This window comes from Dasypus novemcinctus, chromosome 18, assembly GCF_030445035.2.
Source record: "Dasypus novemcinctus isolate mDasNov1 chromosome 18, mDasNov1.1.hap2, whole genome shotgun sequence".
Lineage (NCBI taxonomy): Eukaryota > Metazoa > Chordata > Mammalia > Cingulata > Dasypodidae > Dasypus > Dasypus novemcinctus.
Genome location: NC_080690.1, coordinates 56,196,167 through 56,219,364, shown reverse-complemented (window position 1 = coordinate 56,219,364; position 23,198 = coordinate 56,196,167). Strand labels below are relative to the sequence as shown.

The 23,198-nt window shown below is 39.7% G+C and overlaps 2 pseudogenes; both read right to left on the bottom strand.

Moving 5' to 3' along the window:
• Positions 1-195: 195 nt before the first annotated feature.
• LOC101419829 (spliceosome-associated protein CWC15 homolog pseudogene) lies at positions 196-3,548 on the bottom strand (annotated as a pseudogene).
• Positions 3,549-7,787: 4,239 nt separating this feature from the next.
• LOC101420268 (putative COBW domain-containing protein 7) lies at positions 7,788-12,932 on the bottom strand (annotated as a pseudogene).
• Between the last annotated feature and the right edge of the window lie 10,266 nt (positions 12,933-23,198).

The following is a 23,198-nucleotide window of genomic DNA, read 5'->3' as shown; positions in this document are numbered from 1 at the left end:
AGAAGGGAAATTGGGTTAAAACAATTCCCAAGTTCATTATCAAAGAAAGTATCACTGAAAGGTCTTCTGGAACTCAAAAAGAGGGAAGTTTAAGCACAATTTAGGGAGGGGGGCAGGGATTTTAACAAATGAAAATAAGCCAGAATGATCCTTTACACTTTACAGTCCTTTTAATAATCAAGCACATAAACTGTACTACTTAATGTATTTCTCCATGAACTTTTGTGAAATTCAGAGTGCAGCATATCGTTTACAAATCTTCTGTCTTTCCTCTAATCATCTACACCTTCCTTTTTTTTTTCTGGAAGTAAGCAGAAATTTTACTTTCAAGCTCTTCAGAGATTATTACAAACACAAATAAAGTATCCTGACCGGGCCCGCCCGCGGGCCAGGCCAACAAGACAGGACGTCTCCTGTCCGACCAAGTTCGGGGAATCTAGAAACAAAGCAGATGACACAGAGACGGGGACAAGAGACACAAAATGGAGACAAGACAGGATTCTGATCAAGTCTCGTTTATTGAGGGTTGGTCAGGGGTATATATAGTCAGGGATGAAGGAAGTGACACATACTGACTACAACGTATGTGTCGGTAAATGATTGGGTAACTAGATTTTGATTTTCGCGCCATACGCATGCGCAGATGGTTGTTTTGCAGCGTCTGCGGAAAGATTTTCGTGCGCTTTAGGGAGTGCCCAATCGGAGCGTGTTGCCTGAAACAGTGGCGGGAGAGGGAGAACAAAGGAGAAGAAGAAAGAGGAAGTAGGAAACCAAGGAATGAAGGCCTTAGAGCGCGACACAAATGAATCATGGCGTTTTGTGTCGAGAGAGAGGGCTCCCTACAGTATCCTTTAAAAATTATCCCAAATCAAACTGAAGGCACATCATCAAAATAAAACACTAACATTAAGAATTCTTTTGGGCAGTGGACTTGGCCCACTGGTTAGGGCGTCTGTCTACCACATGGGAGGTCCGCAGTTCAAACCCCAGGCCTCCTTGACCCGGGTGGATCTGGCCCATGTGCAGTGCTGATGTGCGCAAGGAGTGCCCTGCCACGCAGGAGTGTCCCCCGCGTAGGGGAACCCCATGCGCAAGGAGTGCGCCCCGTAAGGAGAGCCACCCAGCGCGAAAGAAAGTGCAGCCTGCCCAAGAATGGCGCTGCACACAGGGAGAGCTGACACAACAAGGTGATGCAACAAGAAAAAAGACACAGATTCCTGTGCCGCTGACAACAACAGAAGTGGACAAAGAAGACGCAGCAAATAGACACAGAGAACAGACAACGGGGTGGGGGGGGGTAGGGGAGAGAATAAATAAATAAATAAATAAATCTTTTTTAAAAAAAGAATTCTTTTGAGGCTATAATATTTTCACATTTTGTTTCTAACCATTTGAATGTTCTGTAGGTCACATTTTAAACATTTATTAAAAACATGAAATAATGTAGTATTTTTTTTTTCTTTTTTAGGAGGTGCCAGGGATTGAATCTTGGAGCTCACACATGGGAAGCGGGTGTTTGAACCACTGAACTATACCTGCTCCTCAATGTAGTATTTTTTTAAAATGCAACCATAAAATAGAGGAATATAAGACAAAGATCAATCTGTTTCATACACAAGTTGGGGCAACCTCGTTCATAATACAACATTAATCTTTCCCAGAAAAGTTTGCCAGAAACAGCTCCCATGTTTAGTGCTTAAAAATAAAACAATCTTCTTATTTAGAAAAATCAAGACATTATCTGTTTAGTAAATCCTATTCTTCCCCTTGATTTTATAGCTGCTTATCTTCATTTAGAAACTAAATTTATGAGACAAGAACAAATTTTGTTATAGTATAAAAATCTTTTAGGAAAGCAGATTTGGCTCAACTGTTTGAGCATCCACCTGCCATGTGGGAGGTCCAGGGTTCAAATCCAGGGCCTCCTAACCCGGGTGGTGAGCTTGCCCACGTGCAGTGCTAATGCACATAAGGAGTGCCGTGCCACGCCAGGTGTCCCCCATGTAGAGGAGCCACACACACACAAGGGGTGTGCCCTGCACAAGAAGAAGTGTAGCCTGCCCAGGAGTGGCACTGCACATGCAGAGAGCTGACACAGCAAGATGACGCAACAAAAAGAGACACAGACTCCTGATGCTGCTGACAAGAAGACAGGCGGACATAGGAATGCACAGTGAATGGACACAGAGAGCAGACAACAGTGGGAAAGGGAGGAGAAATAAATAATAAATAAATCTTTTTTTTAAATCTTATAAAAATACTTTTATATAAAAATTACAAATAATCAATTTTTTAAAAACAAAAAATTTTTTGTTTTGTTTTCCTTCCTAAAATGTAAACATCCAGTAAATAAAACATACATGGTATTCCAGGTATAGAAATGCTGGTAATTCACTTAAGAAAGAAATGCATTCTGGTATATTTGGTGGTAGGATTTTTGTTTAAGTATAAAGCACTTTTTCAAAAGAACCAGGCCATTATTATTTAAAAGATCTACCCATTTCCTTATTTGAGCAGAAATGCATCAATTTCTCTAGAATTTTGGCTGTAGGACCAGGCCTCACACAAAAAAGGTCTCAAATATCTAAAAGTTGTTTGGCTAGAGAAAAGTGTTTTCCTGAAACTTGGAGGCAGTTGCTCATCATTTTGTGCCTGAAGGCATTCCTCAATGAACTTCTTCCCTTCAGAGTAAAGCACAGGATCTTGGCTCCTGGAAGAGGTTGCTCCCAGCCGACACACAACCAGCAGGGCGTCTTTGCAGGCTCATGCAGTACTATTGCAGCTCTCCCACCTGCAAGACCTTGATCCTCTCCAAGCCGGCCTCCAGTATGAGCTCCTGCACCAGGCACTGCAGGGCGTTCATGGTGGCCCTGGAAGACATGGAGGCAATCCACACCTTTCTTGAAGCACAGTTTTGGAAGACAACATCCTTATCCCACCTTCTTTTAACTTTGAAGTTGGTCTGAGGCTGGGATGGGCCAGTGAGATTAAGGAGGGGGTTCCCTCTCAGAATGTTTTCCATATGAATTCTTTCCTCTTCAGCTTTTTGTTTTTGTTCCTTCCTGGCCTGCTTTTCAGCTCTTTCTTTCTTGATTTTTTCCAATTCTGCAAAAATAGCTGCAGTATCAGCATCATCACTCTCCTCTTCAAAGTCTTCATCTTCATCTTCATCTTCCTCATCTATTAAGGGAACATCTGCATTGAGGTTGCCAATAGGAATCTGGAATAATCTAGGCTTCTTTGACACTGAGGAAGAGGTTGTATGTTCTTGGATTGGACGATCTCTACTCTTTTCTCTTGCAGCACCTGTCTCTCTGGTCCAACTCTCTCCTGAAGTTGCTGTTATGAAGCTCTTCAGGGCATCCTGAGTAGTTTGTTTATATTTTATTTTCTTCTGAGAGGGTAAGTCTCAGCTTGAATACTGCTTTGAGAGCTGGCTCAAATCATCTCTTTCCTCTTCCACCTCTCACAGGTTCAAAAGTTCACCTGGCTACTGGGTTATCTTTTATGTTTGGCTGAGGTCCAATGCAGGATCCCTCAGAGATCATATAGGAGCCATTATGACTCTTGGCTCCCAAAAACCTCTATGCTCCCAGTAAACCCCAAAACCTGGAAGCCTTGCCCTCATTTTTGAAGAACAGTTTTGCTAGATACAGAATTCTTGGTTGGCAATTTTTTGCTCTCAGTGCTTTAAATATGTCTGCCCACTACCTTCTTGCCATCATGGTTTCTGATGAGAAACTGGCACTTAGTCTTATTGAGGCTCCCGTGTATATGACATGTTGCTTTACTCTTGTGGCTTTCAGAATTCCCTCTTTATCTTTAGCACTTGACAATGTAATTAAATCATAGCTTGGTGTAGGTCTATATGGGTTTATCTTGTTTGGAGTTCATTGGGCATCTTGAATATGTATGCCCATGTCTTTCACTAAATTTGGGACATTTTCAAGCATTATTTCCTTGAATATGCTCTCTGTCCCTTTCTCTCTTCTCCTTTTGGAACCCCCATAATGCATTTCTTGGTACATTTGATGGTGTCCCACAGGTTCCTCAGACTCTGGTCAATTTTTTTCACACTTTCCTCTTTTTCTCCTCAGACTAGACGATTTCAGTCATGTTATCTTCGAGTTCATGGATTCTTTCTTCTGCCAGTTCCAATCTGCTATTTGAACTCCTCTAGGAATTTTAAATTTCTGTTACTGTGGTCTTCAGCTCTGTTTGGTTCCTTTTCATAATTTCCATCTTTCTATTGTTATCCTATTTTTGCTCATCTATCATTCTCCTAATTTCCTTTAGTTCCTTGTCCACATTTTCCTTTAGCCCTTTCAGCATATTTGTTAGGATATTTAGGACCATTTTTTAAAAGTTTTTGTCTGGAATGCTCAAGTTTGATCATTGATGGTTTCTAATATTTTAATCTTCTCCTTTGCCTGGACCATTGCTTCCTGTTTATTTAAATGTTTTGTAATCTTTTGCTGAAACCTGGCCATTTTTTTATATTTTAATATATTGTTGCTGTGATTTAGACTCTGAAGCATCTGTTCCTTAAACTTTTATCCAGCTGGTATTACAACAGAGCTTTGCTAGAATGCCAGGAGCTAACAAAAAAGAAGAAGGAAATACCATTCCCAGTCTTTGTGGATTGACCTGTATAAATGCTCTCCTTCATTACTTCATTATTTATCCATGCAAAAAGTTTAGAGAATAGCCCCAGGTCAAAATGTAGGGGACTGCCTGGTCCTATTTGTGCAAGTGTATTTTGTTAGGCATACACTTTTGGCCCTAGAAATTATCCCATTTGCATGGATACGAATGTCCTCCTTCCATAGGAAACAGTTTCCTCACAGTTAGCCAGCAATCTCTTGCTCCAGACAACATGATTTGACTACCCTCCCACAGCATTCTGTAGGAGAACTCTGTATGTCACCTTCCACATGCATGGCAAGTTCTCATGCACATACTACACGTCTGGCCACCATCAAACAGATTGGGCTAGACATATAGTATGTGCATGAGGGCTATTCTGCTCCTTCTGGAGCAAGGCCCAAGGATCCTCACTGGGGGCACAGGCCAACTCCAAGCCAAGCTAATGAGGCATGGGGAAGGGGTCAGCTAGGTAACCAGGAGATCTGACCACTTTTAAGTAGCCTTTTATTTTGATTCAGCACTTGCCCTGTTACAACAGCCCTTTAGCTGTTTCTTGGGACTTTGAGAAACATGTTTCTGCCAGTACTTACTGATTTTTCAAAATTTCTGTCAGGGGACAGAGCCCTGAGGCCTCTCACTCTGCTATCTTGATTGGGTTGGTAGTGTTAGTCTTTTAAAGTGTAGCCATTCTGGTAGATATGTAATGTATTGCATTATGATTTTAATATTTGCTTTTCCTAATATCAAAGGATGTTGAGAACATTTTCATTTATTTATTGGTCATTTATATAACTTCTATTGTGAAGTCTTTGTTCAAATCATTTTGCATATTTAAAATTTTGAGTTATTTGTCTATTATTGAATTGTAGTAGTTAACTTACATATTCGAGATACCAGGCTGTTCTCAAATATTTACTGTACAATTGTCTTCTGTCTGTGACTTCTTTGTTCATTTTCTTAAGTGTCTTTTTTTTCTTAATCATGACAGTTGATTAGCTTCCAAGCTCACAAAATTGAAGCCATGAGAATGTCCAAAACAAGGCATCATTAAGGCCATACTTTCTTCCCAAAGACTGGCTGCTGGAGATCCTTAGGTCCTCTGCCACATGGAAAGGCAAATGGCAGTATCTGTTGGTCTCTCCCTTCCCTTCTGTGTTTCATTGATTTCACCTTCTTGTTGCCATGGCTTTTTCTTTCTTTTTCCCTGTACTTATCCATTTATAAAGGACTTATAAAGGACTCCAGTAAAAGGATTAAAAGCCCCATGGGTCCACTCCTTAAGTGAAGTAACCTCCTCAAAAGTGATTGAGCTCCTGCCTACCACATGGAAGATCCCAGGTTTGGTTCCCAGGGCCTCCTGGAGAAGGTGAGCTAGTGCTACAGGTGGGTGTTGCGAGCTGATGTAACAAGATGATGTAACAAAGAGACACAAAGAGGAAAGACAGGGAAGTAGATGTGGCTCAACAGATAGAGCATCTACCTACCATATCGGAGGTCCAAGGGTTCAATACCCAGGGCCTCCTGGCTCGTGTGGTGAAGTGGTCCATGTGCAGTGCTGCTGTGCACAAGGAGTGCCAGCCCATGCATGTATGCCCCCATGTAAGGGTGCCCCTGCACAAAGAGTGGCCCCTATGCAAGGATAGCCACCGTGCATGAAACTGCAGCCTGTCCAGGAGTTGTGCCACACACACGGAGAGCTGATGCAGCAATATGATGCAACAAAAAGAGACACAGATCCCCAGTGCACCAGATGAGAATACAAGTGGACACAGAAGACACAGCGAATGGACACAGAGGGCAGACAACAGGGGTGGGGATGGGGGGAGGGAAAAAATAAATAAATCTGTTTTTAAAAGAAAGAGGAAAGACAATGAGAGACACAACAAACTGGGGAGCTGAGGTGACTCAAGCAATTGAGCACCTCTCTCCCACATGAGAGGCCCCAGGCTTGGTTCCCAGTGCCCCCTAAAGAGAAGATGAGCAAATGGCAAGTGCAAACAACAAGGGGTGGGGAAAAAATAAAATAATTTTTTAAAGAGGTCTTACTTATGAATTAAATTTAAGGACATGGTTTTCTGGGGTACACACCAACCACAACAGTCCATTTTATAAATCAGGAAATTAATCTCAAAGTAAGTACTTGCTCAGCTGACTTTCTACTTGGCAATGTTGCTGCCACAAAATAAGCTTGTTCTCTCAATTATGAATTGAGAGAATGGATTTAAGAGGCAATTGGATGAATATAGAGATGTTATAATAAAAAGGTATTAAAGGGAGAAGGAAAATCAGGATCAGCAACCTCTTTGGTAAAACCCAAAATAATACAACAGAAGAAACCAATTTGAGATGATTTAATCAAATAGTCCTCTACTTCCAAGTGCTGCAAGCATTCAAGATACACAAGTGTACCTCTTTTATTTAAAATTCTGAAAAAGAAACTCCAAAAGTCAATTTGATAGTTTGTTCTGGTAGCATTAATTTGGGGAAATTCTTCTTTAAGTTCAATATGATGCTTTTCTCTTACAATTTGAATATATTTATGCAGGCTTGGATCTGCATAAATAGGAATAGGAGAAAAGTCAGCCATTGAATGCTTATACACAAATTATATATAAAGATTGTTAAACTATTAAGTTACCTGCAGTTATATCTGAAGTCTTATACATTGTCACTTTTTAGTTTCTATTGAAGATTTTAAAAGTTCAAAAAACCACGATGAACCCCTACCTCACACCATATCCAGTTTTAACTCAAAATGGATCAATGACCTAAATACAAGAGGTAAAACTACAAAACCCTTAGAAGGATGTGGAGAAACTGGAACCCTTCTACATTGTTGATGAAAATGTAAAGTGATGCAGCTGCTGTGGAAAACATTTTGGGAGTTCCTTGGAAAGCCAAACACAGAATTACCTTATGACCTGGCAATTCCACTCTTAAACATATCGAAAAGTATTGAAAGTAGAGATTACTTCTACACATCCTCACCAACATTTATTTTCTGGTTTTTTAATTTATTTTTATGTAGTTCAGTTTACCTATTTTTCTTTTGTTGCTTGTGCTTTTGGTGTTGTATCTAAGAATTCATTGCCAAATCCAAGGTCTTGAATATTTCCCCTTATGTTTCTTCTAAGAGCTATTCACTGCTTTTCTGTTTCTGTCACAATAGCTATAAATAGTTGTGTAAGGGTATCTTTATCCAAATTCCTGCCAATAAGGACCAACTTATTTGTCCTTTTGGTGTTATCTTTCCAAATCACTGGAGTCTCCTCCACAACATACAGCTCGTGGTCACCTAAGACAGTCACTCATTGTGGTTTGTCTTTGATTGACATCAGTCCCTTTACTGTATGACCTCTGTATTTGTCAGCCACAGGGGTGCTGATGCAAAGTACCAGAAATCTGTTGGCATTTATTTTTTTTTAAAGACTTATTTTTTATTTATTTCTCTCCCCTTGCCCCCACCCCAGTTGTCTGCTCTCTGTGTCCATTTGTTGTGTGTTCCTCTGTGACCACTTCTATCTTTATCAGCGGCACTGGGAATCTGTGTTTCTTTTTGTTGAGTCATCTTGCTGTGTCAGCTCTCCGTGTGTGTGGCACCATTCCTGGGCAGGCTGCACTTTCTTTTGTGTTGGGCAGTTCTCCTTATGGGCTGCACTCCTTGTGCATGGGGCTCCCCTACATGGGGGACATCCCTGAGTGACAGGGCACTCCTTGCGCGCATCAGCACTGTGCATGGGCCAGCTCCACATGGGACAAGGAGGCCCGGGGTTTGAACCGCAGACCTCCCATGTGGTAGGCGGACGCCCTATCCATTGGGCCAAGTCTGCTTCCCTGTTGGCATTTATAAAGGGTATTTATTTGGGGTAGAAGCTTACAGTCAATATTATAAAGTGTAAGTTACTTCCCTTATCAAAATCTGTTGCCACAAGTTGGAGAAAGACGGCTGCCAGTCTCTGTGAGGATTCAGCCTTCCTCTTCCTCCTAAGGCTCTATGGTTCCAGCTTCTTTGGTTCTCAGCTGTAGGTTAGCATAAGGCTTGTCTCACTCCCTGGGGCTCATTTCTTTTGGGCTCAGCTGCTCTGCTCTCTTCACAAGGTCATCAATAGACTATCAGGCTCATTCTCTTCCATGGGCCTCTCCTGGGTCTAATGGAACCTTCTCTCTTTCCTCATATATCTGCTTCTCTGTGTATTTATTTCCTGGGGCTCCAACATCAACACTCACACTCTCTCCTCTGCTGTGTCATTTTCTCTGACCTACTGACATGGCCCAATTAAAACCCTAATCATAATATAATCAAGTAAAAGTGAAACCTCTCAATTTAATACAATCTAATATGCCCAGAGGAAAGACCAGTTTATAAATACAATCCAGCACCTATTTTTGGAATTCATAAACAATATCAAACTGCTATAACCTCAATGCAGTGATCATCCTTGTTTCTCACATTCTTTTCCCATAGGTGATTCTAAATAAATACATTTAGGTGGCGGACTTGACCCAGTGGTTAGGGCATCCATCTACCACATGGGAGGTCTGCAGATCAAACCCCAGGCCTCCTTGACCCGTGTGCAGCTGGCCCATGTGCAGTGCTGATGCATGCAAGGAGTGCCCTGCCATGCAGGGGTGTCCCCCGTGTAGGGGAGTCCCACGCTCAAGGAGTGCACCCCATAAGGAGAGCTGCCCAGCGTGAAAGAAAGTTCAACCTGTCCAGGAATGGCGCCGCACACACAGAGAGCTGACACAAGATGATGCAACAAAAAGAAACACAGATTCCCGTGCCACTGACAAGAACAGAAGCAGACAAAGAAGAAGACGCAGCAAAATAGACACAGAAAACAGACAGCCGGGGTGGGGGGAAAAGGGGAGAGAAATAAATACATACATACATACATACATACATTTAAACTTTCTTATTCTGCATTTCCTGGTACTTCTAATATGATTGTAACAATATTCTGGTCAAGGTCAGGCTGTGTTGCTGGCATATGTTGAGGTTTTTCTGCAAACTTATTCCAAAAAGACTGTCAAAGGCATCAAGATCTAATATATTAGAGAGATCAAGTCTTTTTCTTTAAAGATTTATTTTATTTAAAGATTTATTTTTTTTATTTGTTTTTCCCCACCCCCTTGTTTTTTCACTTACTGAGTCTGTTTCTCTTCTTTGTTTCTTTAGGAGGCAGCGGGAGCCAAACCTGGGACCTCCAATGTGGGAGCGAGGTATCTAATTGCTTGAGCCACCTCTGCTCCCTGCTTTGTTGTGTCTCTCATTATGTTTTTCCTCCCCATGTCTCTGTTGCATCATCTTGTTGCATCAGCTCACTGCACCTGCCTGTCACATCAGCCAGCTGTCTTCTTTATGAGGCACCAGGAACCTCTGCTCCCTGCTTGGTTGTGTCTCCCATTATTTTACTTTCTTCTTGTGTCTCTTGTTGTGCCAGCTTGCCATGCCTGCCCATCGTGCCAGCTCACTGTCTTCCCTAGGAAGCATCGGGATCTGAACCAGTAACCTCCCATGTGGGAGGAGGGAGCCTAGTTGCCTGATCCACTTCCACTTCCTGGGAAATCAAATCTTGACTTTGCATTTCCAAAAATTTTCTTAATCCATTTATTGGTATATTGGTTGTTCTTAATTTGTTTAAATCCTCCTTTGGAACCAAATCTGTTTTACTGATGATGATGATAGGTGCCAAAGCAACCTGCCAAGTAGCTTCATTGATAAAGCCAACAATTTTTTCTTCCAATAACAGTTTTAGGGAAACGGACTTGGCCCAGTGGTTAGGGCATCCGTCTACCACATGGGAGGTCCCCGGTTCAAAGCCCGGGCCTCCCTGACCCGTGTGGAACTGGCCCATGTGCAGCGCTGAATGCGCGCAAGGAGTGCCGTGCCACGCAGGGGTGTCCCCCGCGTGGGGGAGTCCCACATGCAAGGACTGCACCCTTAAGGAGAGCCGCCCAGCGTGAAAGAAAGTGCAGCCTGCCCAGGAATGGCGCCGCCAACACTTCCCATGCCGCTGACTACAACAGAAGCGGACAAAGAAACAAGACACAGCAAATGGACACAGAGAACAGACAACTGGGGGAGGGGGGCAATTAAATAAATAAATAAATAAATAAAACAAAAAACCAAAATGACTAATGGCCTTTAAAAAAAAACAAAACCACGTTTTAAAATTTAATGTATTTTTTTAGGAGAAGTTGTGATCTTACAAAACAATCATGCATAACATGCAGAATTCCCATAATCACCCCTCCACCAACACCTTGCATTGTTGTGGAACATTTGTTACAGATAATGAAAGAACATCATCAAAATACTATTAACTATGGTCCATAGCTTACATTGGTATGTTTGTCCATACATCCCCCCCTATTATTAACACCATATGTGGCAGTTTGATATTATTTCTGAAATTTTTAAAAAGATATTTGGTTATGTTTGTAAACGGCTCTGTTACTCTGGGTGTGATACCCTTTGATTGTATTAGATTTAGCTGAGACATCTGATTAAATTATGTTAAGATTAGGGATTTAATTCAACCGCATCATTAGAGTGCAACTCAGTGTTAAGTCCCAGCCCCCTTGGGCTGATAAAAACAGACTCTCACATGGAAGCAGATTCAGAAGATACACAAAGGATCCTGCAGCCCATGAAGAGAGATGAGCCTGACAGTCTACAGCTGACATTGTGAAGAGAACAGAGCAGCTGAGCCCAGAAAGAAATGAGCCCTGGGGAGAGGAATGAGCCTCATGCCAGCCTACAGCTGAGATCAGAAGACCCAGGGACCAGGGAGCCTTAAGAGGAAGAAGGGAGGCTGAACCCTCACAGATATCACCTGCCATCTTGCGTCAAAACATGGCAACAGACTTTGGGTCAGAAAGTACCTCTTCTGGTTCCTTGAGTTGGACTCTTTAGGGCCTTGTGACTGTAAGCTTCTACCCCAAATAAATACCCTTTATAAAAACCAACAGAATTCTGGTATTAATACTTTGTATCAGCACCCTTTTGGCTGACTAAATACTACGTATTAGCATTGCACTTTTGTTATAGTTCATAAGCGAATGCTCTCATATTTGTACTGTTAACCACAGTCCACCATAAACCACATAGTTTACTGTGTTGTAAGGTTCAATAAGGCCTTGGCTTTTGATAGTCACATTAATAAACAATGGGACTTGATAAGACTCCTTTCCACACAGTTAAAATTATGAGTGGTGAAGCTTGATGTGAAGCCAGTTGTAGGAGTTCCATAATGACAATGCCCGGCTGGGTCAGTTGGTAGGGCTTCCTGATCGTTTGGCATCCTTTACTAGACTTTGTAGTAATCTAATCCTACATAATCTAGCACATGAAAATTCTGCCGGTGGGATGCCACTTACAGCCTACACTTCATGGTGCATGTAGAAAGAGTCCCAGGCTGCTGTTTACCACATGCCTCATGTTTATGACAACTGTGGGCAGTGGGTCAGGCCATGTGAGTCTGATTCCTCACAAACCTTGGTGAGTTTATTTTTTTAATAATTCCATTTTGAAATGTTACCATCCTATTTCCTGATGATATGTGCAACAAAAGCCTTGCAAAAGAAGTTTGTAAAGCCCTAAAGATTCATTGGCATCAGATGAAATGTGATGGTTAATTTCATGTGTAAATCTGGCTAGGTTATAGTGTCCAGTTGTTTGGCCAAGCAAGCACTGGCCTGATTGCTACTGTGAGTGTATTTCATGAATTTAAATCATTAGTCAGTTGGTTGCATTTATGGTTGATGACATTTGTAATCAACAAAGGAGATTGCCTTCAACAATGACAGAAGTCTCCTCATCCATTTAGTTGAAGAAGACCTTAAAGGGAGAACCAAGTTGTTCAGCAGTCAGAAAGAATTCCTGTCTCTACTCCAGACAGTCAGTTTCTCTGGGGAATTCATCATCACCTTCATCAGAATTCCCAAGTTGTGGCTTATCCTAGAGAATTCAATGTCACCTTTATCTTTTGATTGGGGAGTTCAATCCATTCACATTCAATGATATTACTGTTAATGCATTATTTATTTCCACTATTTTATTATTTGGTTTTTATATGTCATATCATATGCTTATCTGTTGATTTACTCTTTTGGTTATCATTTCTGCTATTTTTTCTTCTACACTCTCCTCCAAGCCTCTCTCTCCTGTCTTTTTCTTTCAGGCTTTAAGGCTTCTGTTAATATTTCCTGCAAAGGTAGATTCTTTTTTAAAAACTCTCTTAGTCTCTGTTTGCTTGTGAATAGTTTATACTCACCTTCATAGTTGAAGGATAGTTTTGCTGGATAAAGGATTCTTGGCTGGAAGTTTTTCTCTTTCAGTATCCTAATTGTATCATACCATAGTATTCTAAGTCTTACTGGGCATCTCTTGTATGTAATAGTTTGCTTCTCTCTTGCTTCTCTCAGAATTTTCTCTTTGACCTCTGACATTCTGAGTAGTATGTGTCTTGGGGTAGGTCTATACAGATTTATTCTGATCAGGGTATGGTGCGCTTCTTGGTCAATTAAGTTCATTTCTTTCTTGAGAGTAGGGAAATTTTCAGCTCTTATTTCCTCACATACTCTTTCTGCTCCTTTCCCCTTCTCTTCTCCTTCTGGAACTCCCATGACACATATGTTGTTGCATTTCATGTTGTCATTCAAATCCCTGAGTCCCTGCTCAATTTTTTCCATTCTTTCTCTCTTCAATTTCAGCTGTTCTATCTTCAGTATCACTTATTCTTTCATCTGTCATTTCAAGTGTGCTGTTGTATACCTCTAATGTGTTTTCAATCTCACCTATTGTGACTTCCATTCCCATGAGCTCTGTTACTTTACTGTTCAGGATTTCAAATTATTTTTTGTGCTCACTCAATGTCTTCTTGGTGTAATTTATCTCTTTAGCCATATTGTCTTTCAACTCATTAATTTGATTTTGGAAATTTGTGTGCATCTCATTAATTCTCTCAATCCTGCATCTCTTCTGGGGCTTTGATATATCCTTTTCTTGGGCCAGGTCTTCCATTTTCTTAGTATGGCTCACAATTTTTTGCTGATGTCCAGACATCTGATTAGGATGGCAGTTTACACAGATGCTCAATTTCTTTCTCTTTTATAGCGATTTAGTGTCAGGGGTCTGTGTGTTATTGCTACTTTTCAATTCTTGGTTCAACTTGCATCATTAGGATTGTCCCTGTTAGTTGCTCAAAACTGGGCTCTGGACCCAGCAATGGGTTGCAGACCTGCCTCCTAGGGCCTTGGGGAGGGAGGCTAGAAAGGCTGGAAAAGGCCTCTCTTACTTATTTACTTTTACTTTTCTCACATGCAATTCCTTGGTCTGCCTGCAGATGGTGCTCTTTCATAGAGGTTCCTGCCTGGAGGATAAGAGCCTTGTAATTCTCAGAGACAGTTCTCCAGCCTTCTCTGGCAGCCCCCTCCCTATTCCCAAGTAGGAAATAATTCCACTCCACTCTGCATCCTCAATAATCACTGCTGGTTAGTAGACAGGGAGATTAGAAGGGTTGGATCTCTTTAGTCCTGGGTCTTTTAGTCCCAGTCAGGCTCCCAAGGCAAACAATGGCACAATCCCACTCAACTTTGAAGGGCTTATGGGACACAGCAGACTAAATTTGTGGGTCAAAAGCTGAGTCAGCCTTAGGCTGTGTCCCTCTCTCCCCCCTTTCCTGGAGTGGTGAACTTCTTGTGCTCGGCAGTACTGTGTGTGAGCCAGATTTTCACACAGGCCAGGAGGTTCCAGATATTGAACCCTGGACCCTCCATACAGTAGGCGGACTCTCTATCAGTTGAGCCACAACCACTTCCCAGACTAAAACATTTAAGGACTCTTCCTCAGGTACCTTCTAGGCTTGTGATCTTGAACTCTTAAACAGTGTGCTGTTTTGTTTTGTTTGATTATGATACTTAGTGTGCTTTTTGGAGGGATGACCAGTACAAACTTGATAGTTAGTTGGTTTTACTAATATGATCCAAAATTCCAAGCAATGTAGTGGTGATTGATCAATAACTGACCATACAGCTAAGAAACAATCTCTCTTGCAACAGCCTAGGTGAATTGAGGTTGGGGGTAGAGGGAGAATATAGGTGGAAAAAGAAAAATTGGGCAGATATCCTGGCAAGAAAAACTAAGGATTAGCTGGAGGAGTGAGTGGTCAACTTAGATTTTGGGAGGCTAGAAAGACTTTATATATACTCTCTCTCTTTTTTTTTTTTTTTTTTTTTTTTTTAGATTTTTATTTATTTCTTCCCCCTTCCTCTGTTGTCTGCTTGCATTCTCATTAGGCAGCTCTGGGAACCAGTCCTGGAACCTTCCAGAGTGGGAGAGAAGTGATCATTCTCTTGTGCCACATCAGCTCCCTGGTCTGCTAAGACTCTTATTGTCTCTCCTTTGTGTCTCTTTTTGTTGTTGTTGCATCATATTGCCGTGTCAGCTCTCCACATTGGCCAGCACTCTGCGTGGGCTGTCACGCTGCATGGGCTGGCTCCCCATGGGGGCCAGCTTGCCTTCACCAGGAGGCCCTGGCTATCAAACCCTGGACCTCCTATATGGTAGACGGGAGCCCCATTGCTTGAGCCACATCCACTTCCCTATATATGCTCCTGGAGACTGTAGTGCAATAAAACCTTGGTACAACCTTGCTTTCATCTAATGCTTCTTGAAAATGCAATGATATATTCACTTTAGAGCTGATTAAGCCAAGTATACATTTTCTTATTTAAATGACACCTTTGGTACTTTTAAATTGTGTACCACTTTTTAAAAAAATTTTATTTTAGGAGATACCAAAAATTGAACCTGGGACACCTTATATATGGAAGCAGGCACTCAACCACTGAGCTACACCCATTCCCCTAGGTACCACTTTTGAAAACCAGCTGTGTTAGGTTAAAAAAAAAAAAGCTGCTTTTTTCCCTCAGAAATATAATAGCTGAATACTATTGTTTCTATTGTTTTTTACCTGAAGTTTTATAATGTTGATGAAACCAAGCAATTGTGGTGATGCTGGCCAAATGGTACTCAGTAGGTGGGAATGAAACATAACCCAAGATTTCAGTAGAGTTAAAAAACAAAACAAAACAGGTTGAATGTTCCCAAGTGCTAATGTTGCACACTTGTATAAAATCTTTGGAAATGGTAAGTATGTATTAGCACATGTTGACATACTTCTTCAGACAAAGATCTATTTCTGTTTTGTTCCATAATGTCTATTTAAAGTGAAAGCACTTAAAACATAGGCTTACCTAATGGTAGCAATGCTATTCTATTAATAGACAACCATAGAACTTTTACATTTGCATTTAACTTACGTAAAGTGTATAAAACGTTGTGCAGTATGCATAGCAGGCAGTCAGTAAATATTTCCTTCTTCTAAACCCTCAGTAAGTTTGATATTTTTACCACCTTCCTATCTGCCTTTGGACCAGAGTATTGAAGAAATGTTATTGCAGAAAAGCTTTTGAGGAAATTGGCATATCACGTGCTTGTAACATTAAAAAGTGCAGTTTTTATTATTGCTTGTACCTCAACTGTTTAAGTGAACATTTAAGGGTTTGGAGGAAAAAAAAAAAAAAAGGACGCAAGGTAAAAACTAAGGAAATCCAACTAAAGAATGGACTTTAGTTAATAATAACTTATCTATATTTGTTCATTACTTGTGAGAAGTGTGCTATCATAATATACAATGTTAACAAAAAGGGAAACTGCATTATACAGGAAATTTGAATTATTTTTGCAACTTTTCTGTAAATCTAAAATCATCCTAAAATAAGGTTATTTTTAAAACAGCATAATGAGTGTAAAAATTAGCATTATATCTTTTATCTTAAGAAGTTATGTGAAAAGTGGCATTTACTATAATATTAGAGTGTTTCAAAGACCTCAAAGGCAGGAATATGGCTGAACCTGAAGAATTTGGAATAAAGTCCTTAAAACCCAATTATGCCATTCTCCATACATCAATCCCCACCCCCTGAAATATTAGAAAAAACAATGTATGCATTAAACTAAGCTTTTTAAAAAGTCCAGTTTTCTTTCTTGAAGATTAAACATATGAATTAAATAACTCAATAGCTTGGCTAAATAGCAGAATGGAGACAGTGTAAGAATAACTATAAGAACAGAAAAATTAAGATCTGAGTTTCTCTTAAAATGGAGTACAGAAGAATAAGATAGAAAGTATGAGAGATGAGATGTGAAAGGCAACTCCAGAAATTCTAAGGTTTGTCTAATATGAATTCTAGAAAGAGACCAGTGATAATGAAGAAGGAATTTGAAAAAAAAAAAAAAAAGGAAAAGAAGAAAATTCCTGGAAATGTAAAAACACACACATCTTCCAAAAATAATCAGAAAAGCTAAAATTTATAGTGTTCTTCCTATGTTCCAGGCCTATTTTTAAGAATATTTAACATGTATTAATTTACTCGTTGTAACAACCCTTCTAGGTGAGTGCTATTTTTTATTTTAAAGGTTTATTTTATTTATCTTTACTCTCCTTTTGTTGTTTGTGCTCACTGTTGCCTTCTCTTCAGGAGGCACCAGGAACTGAACCTGGGACCTTCCATGTGGAAGAGAGGGGTTCAATTTCTTGACCCACCAACGCTCCCTGCTTTGTTGTGTCTCTAATTGTTTCCTCTTTGTGTCTCCTTGTTGCATCAGCTTGCTGCACCAGTCATTGTACCAGCCCTTTGGGTCAGTTTGCTGTCTTGCTCATCTTCTCTAGGAGGTACCAGGAACCAAATGTGGGACCTCCCATATGGTAGGCAGGTGCCCAAATGCTTGAGCCACATCCACTTCCTGAGGTGGGTGCTATTTTGATTCTCATTTCATCATTTGACAGATGAGGAAACTGAAGCAAGACAAAGAGAGGGGAAGTAATTTGCCCAACATCACAGACAGTTAAGTGACAGAAGCAAAAAACAAATCCTGCACTCTTTGTTAATAAAACTTTCTATTTTGAAATTTTGAACTTAAAAGTTGTAAGAACAGCAAAAGAATTCCTGTAAACCCTTCATATACATTCTGCAATTGCTAACATTTTACTGCATTTTCATCATCATTGTAGTTTTTTTCAGAACAATTGGAATTTCATTCAGAAAAGTCAAAAAAATGCTTCAGTGTATACATACTAAGATATTTTCTCCCATAATCACAGTATAGATTTTTAAAAACAGGAAATTTACACTGATATAATTATTGTATCTATGGACATTGAAATTTCACAATTGTTCAATAAAGACTTGATAGAAAATTTTTTTCTTGTTAATAATCATACATTACCTTTACTTGTCATGTCTCCTTAGTTTCATTTAACTTGAAATAATTCCTCAGACTTTGTCTTCTTTTTATTTTTTTTATTCTGGTAACGTATATATAACAAAACATTTCCCATTTTAACCATTTTAAGTTTACTTTTACAATGTCGTGTTCCCATCACCACCATTTATTACCAAAACTTTTTTCATCACCCAAACAGAAACTCTGTGCCCATTAACCCCCTGAAGATATGCTAACCTCTAACCTACTTTCTGTTTCTATGAATTTGCTTATTCTAGACATTTCATTTAAGTGGAATCATACCATATTTGTCCTTATGTGCCTAGTGTATTTCACTTAGCATAATGTTTTCAATGTTCATCCATGTTATAGCATCTATCAGAACTTTGATCCTTTTTATGGCTGAATAATATTCTATTGTATGGATAGACTACGTTTTGTTTATCCATTCATCTGTTGATGGACCCTTCAATTTCTACCTTTGGCTATAGTGAATAATGCTGCTATGAACAATGGTATTGTTTGAATCCCTGCAAAGAACTGAAAGCAAATTCTTGGAGGTATGCTCTATCCCTTCAGAGTGGAATTGCCAGGTCATATGGTAATTCTTTAACTTTTGGGGGGGAACGGGGAACCAAATTACTGTAGTTGAAAGAATGGTAAAAATGGAAGAATTTGGTGGATATTGACACAACTTATAGAAAAGGTAAAGGTAAACCCACCATGGAAGTAGTGCCCCGGTGATCATGGAAGTTTCCCTAGGGCTATGCGGAAGCTAGCCTAAGGCCTAGTACTCTCATCACTGTTTGCCAGGTTGTGATTGTCAAAGAGATACTCTACTAAGCCAGATTCCAGGGCCTCCATCCTGCACAAATTGGTTATGTAGTCACCCAATTCCTTGATGGGTTTCACTAGCTTAATCAGGTAATAAGTCTCAATTAGGTCAAACAAGTGGGGGTCTTTTTTGCAGTGGCTAATTCATGCAATTCCAGTAGTGACTGATTCAACCTGTCCCCCAAGCATAACATACACTCCATGCCATTCATCCCACTCTCCCACTTGTCAGGTTCTGGTTTCTTGATATCCTGAAGGAGGATTCAGTAACTTGTTGGTTCTGCTGCTTTATAAGGTTTCCAACATATTCTCTTTCCTCATGAGATCAGTGAAAAAAATGTTTGGCAAAGTTATTCAAAGTCACATCATCAGGGTCAAAGTAGTAAGGCATCCGCAGGTAGACATAAGAGGTACAGAGCCCCAAGTTAATCTGGCAGTTGTTGGTGGCCTCCAAATCCTGGTTGTAGTTCTGTTGCTCTTGCAAGGGAAATGTTTGTCAATGTGGGCAGCCGATGGCAGGGTCTTGGGGTGGTTGAAGGGTGCTGTGAGGAGGTGGTGGAGGGCTGGATTGCAGGAGTCGGCAGTAGGGAGGAGGACTGGGTTTCTTTCCACCACTGCTGAAGCCTAAAACCCCTGTGACTCTCTGCTACGACATCTAACTATGTTTAATTCTTTGAGGAAGGGCTAAAGTGTTTTCCACAGCTGCTATACTATTTTATATTAACACCAGCAATTCACAAGAGTTCCAACTTCTCTACATTCTAGCCAATACTTATTTTCTTCATCCCCTTTAAAAAATAATTGCTATCCTAGTCAGTGTGAAGTGGTATCTCACTGAGGTTTTGATTTGCATTTCCATAATGGTTAATAATGTTGAACATCACTCCATGTGCTTATTGGCCATTTGTATATCTTCCTTGGAGAAATGCCTATTTAAGTCCTTCGCCTGATTCTGAATCTGGTGGTTTGTCTTTTTGTTGTTGAGTTGTAGGAGTTCTTTATATATTCTGGATATTAAACTCTTATCAGATACATAATTTCCAAATATTTTCCCCCAATCTGTAGGTTGCCTTTTCAGTGTCCTGATAATGTCCTTTCATGCAAAATTTTGTTTTTCAATTTTGTTGAAATTCCACATCTATTTTTTTGTTGTTTCTTGCATGCACTTTGAGTGTGATAATAGGAATCCATTGCTAAATCCAAGGTCCTGAAGATTTCCCCCTATTTTCCTCTAAGAGTTTTATGGTTTTAGCTCTTATATTTAGGTCATTGATTCATTTGAGTTAATTTTTCTATATGGCTTGAGCTAGAAATCCAATTCTTTTTCAGTTTTTTTTCCTAGCACTAGTCTTTCTTGATTTTGACATTTTTAGAGTATGGGCCAGTTATTTTGTAGAATGTTGCTCAATTTGAGTTTTTCTGTGATTTTCTTACAATGAAATTCTGGTTATACACTTTTGGCAGGAATAGCATAGAGGAGATGCTATATTCTCAGTGCTTTATAATAGGAGGTACAGGATGCCATTTCCTTCCATACTGGTTAATTTCAATCACTTAGTTAAGGTGGTCTCTGCCAAGTTTCTTGACTGTATTGTTATTTTTCACCTTGTAGTTAATAAGTATTTGTGGAGAGACACTTTAGTACATTTGTAAATATCCCATTTCTCATCAAATCTTCAGCAACTACTTTTAGGATCCATTGGTGATTCTTACCAGAATCAGTTACTATTGTGAGTCAGTGGGAAGTAATTCTTTAATTCCACCAATCCTTCTATATTAGTTGGCATGCCACTACAAAGAGGAGCTTTTCCTTCTTCCTAATTCATTCATTCATTCATTATTTAAATCAGAATATTCATGAATATAGTCAGTGCTATTCAATGGATTTCAGTCAATCTGTTACTGTACTTACATATTTTGATATTCAGATTGTACAGATTTGACCAAATAGATCCCCTTGAGGTTGACACTATGATCTTTTGACATGTTTCTATCATTCTTTGAGCACTTTCCTAACTTCTGCCTTCACAAAATGTTCCAGGCCCATCTTGCATTTTCTCTGCCCAGCTCTGGAATACATTATTTCTCCAGGGGAGTCCTGGTTCTTTGGATCTGGGTGTTAGGTATGCTCATTGCTTATAGAAGCTAGGGATGTCATTGCTTCTATGTACTCTCTGCTAGGAAAAATGTACATGTATAAACAGACACACACATCTTTACTTCTATATCATCTGTATATATTTTAAAACATGACTTTATAGTGATATCCCCAATTGCAATATAATATCACAGGGTTCATTCTAGCTTCATTTCCTCATGTGCAACTCCCTTCTCCAGCAATGAAAACTTGGCTCCCATTACCAATATATATTTACTTTTTTGCTCAATTCTGGAATACATGAAATAGTTTCAGAATTGCCAATTCATATCACAGTGGAAATCAAGCCTACTCATCATAGTTATTTGTTTACAGGCATTTTTGTCTTTAGTGTGAGGGAATTTGGTCAAATTATTCAAAGGTTACTTGAATTAGTCCTTTTTTCCTCTTTAGTGTGATGAAAATATTTGTTTTGCTTGTATCACAATTTAATTTCTCCTTTCAACTTTGACAGTATTTTAAGATATATATAAAACATTAACATGATCCCTGAAGCAAAAAATACACAAAAAGGTATACTCAGAGAAGCGTCACTTCCCTCATTCCTTCAGGCACTGAAATTCCCTATGCATTTCAGTCTATTTGTGGACTTTTTGTTCTATTCCACTGGCCAACTCATGCATTATTGTCACAGTGCTTTGATTACAGAGACTTAAAAAATATCTTGAAGGACAAATCCCCCTTGTAGATTTTTTCTGGTTACTCTTCCATAAAACCTGCACTGCCACCACTATGGATACTTTATCTACTTCAGATAAAAGGACTGACATTTCACTTTTACACTTTTTTTCATTAGCCATTCTGGTGGGTGTATGATAATATCACATTGTGGTTTTAATTTTCCCATTCCCTTGATGATTAATGAAATTGAGCACCTTTTCCTATGTTTACTGACTTATTTTGAAGTGCTTTCTTGAATCTTTTCCCCATTTCCCTACTTGGCTGTTTATCTATCAGTTCCTATTTGGAACTGATTTGTGTGCCCTGTGAGGAAGAGGTCAATATTAATTTATCCATAAGGACTATTCAGTATTAATTTATCCATAAGGATTATTCAACTAACACAGCACTATTTATTGAAAAGACCACCACACTGCAGAAGAACTTTTGTCATAAATTAGGTCACCACATATGTGTGGCTCTATTTCAGGACTCTTTATTCTGCCACACTGGTCTATCTGTCTATTCTTGTACTGAAACTATACTGCCTTAATGTCTAAAATACAATTTATCACATTAACAAATTCAAAGAGAAAAATATATTGGATTAATGTGCCAAAATGGCATCTGGCAATATTCACCAGGAATTCCTAATAAAAAAAAGTTAAATAGGAACTGAAGAAACAACTTAGTTATTAAAAAAAAAAAAGGCTCATTTACCTCAGACCAAGAGCAAACATTACAGTTAGTGATTTCCATTTATTTGGGGGGAAAAATTAGATGACTAATATCACTACTAATACTAAGTCCTGTGACAAAGATTATTTTCCTTCTTGTGACCAAGCTGCCAGCCTTAATCCTCACACACTCCTACCTGCTGCCTCCCCAGGTCTGACTAATTTGAAACTTACCTTGCAGCTGTGGGAGAGCAGAGAAAAACAACTCAAAGTGAAGGGGGTAAAAAAATTAAAAAGGAAAAAGGACTTTTACACTTGTACACCCTAACTATTGTCAATATCCAACTATGCCCCTGATGCCCTACCTCTCTCTCACTGTGGCTACCCAGGTGCCTGAGAAGTACCTAAATGAAACTTCACTCTTCCTCCCTCCTAGCCCTGACAGAATTCAGATAGCCTAATTACTGCAAAGGAAAACATTCTGAACCAAGTAATGCTAATCACCTCAGTAAATCTCTCACCCATCTCTATGTAACCAAACCATTCCAAATGTAATCTCAGTTAACCACTCACCCCTCCCAGTCATCTATCTCCCTTTTATCTTCTAGTGCCTTTCCTCCAACAAACCCCAGCCCTTAAAAAGCTTGCTGTGTTGCTTTGACAGAACTGAGTTCTACTCTCTCTCCTGCTATAGCAGCCCCCTAAATAAAGTAATCCTTGCATTATCCAGTACCGGTTTTTGGTTGTTGTTGTTTTTTTTTAAGATTTATTTTATTCGTTCCTCTCCCCATCCCCCGTTGTCTGCTGTGTCCTTTCGCTGTGTGTTCTTCTGCATCTCCTTGCATTATCCTGTGGTGCTGGGAAACTGTGTCTCTTTTTTGTTGCATTATCTTACTGTGTCATCTCTCCATGTGTGTGGAGCCACTCC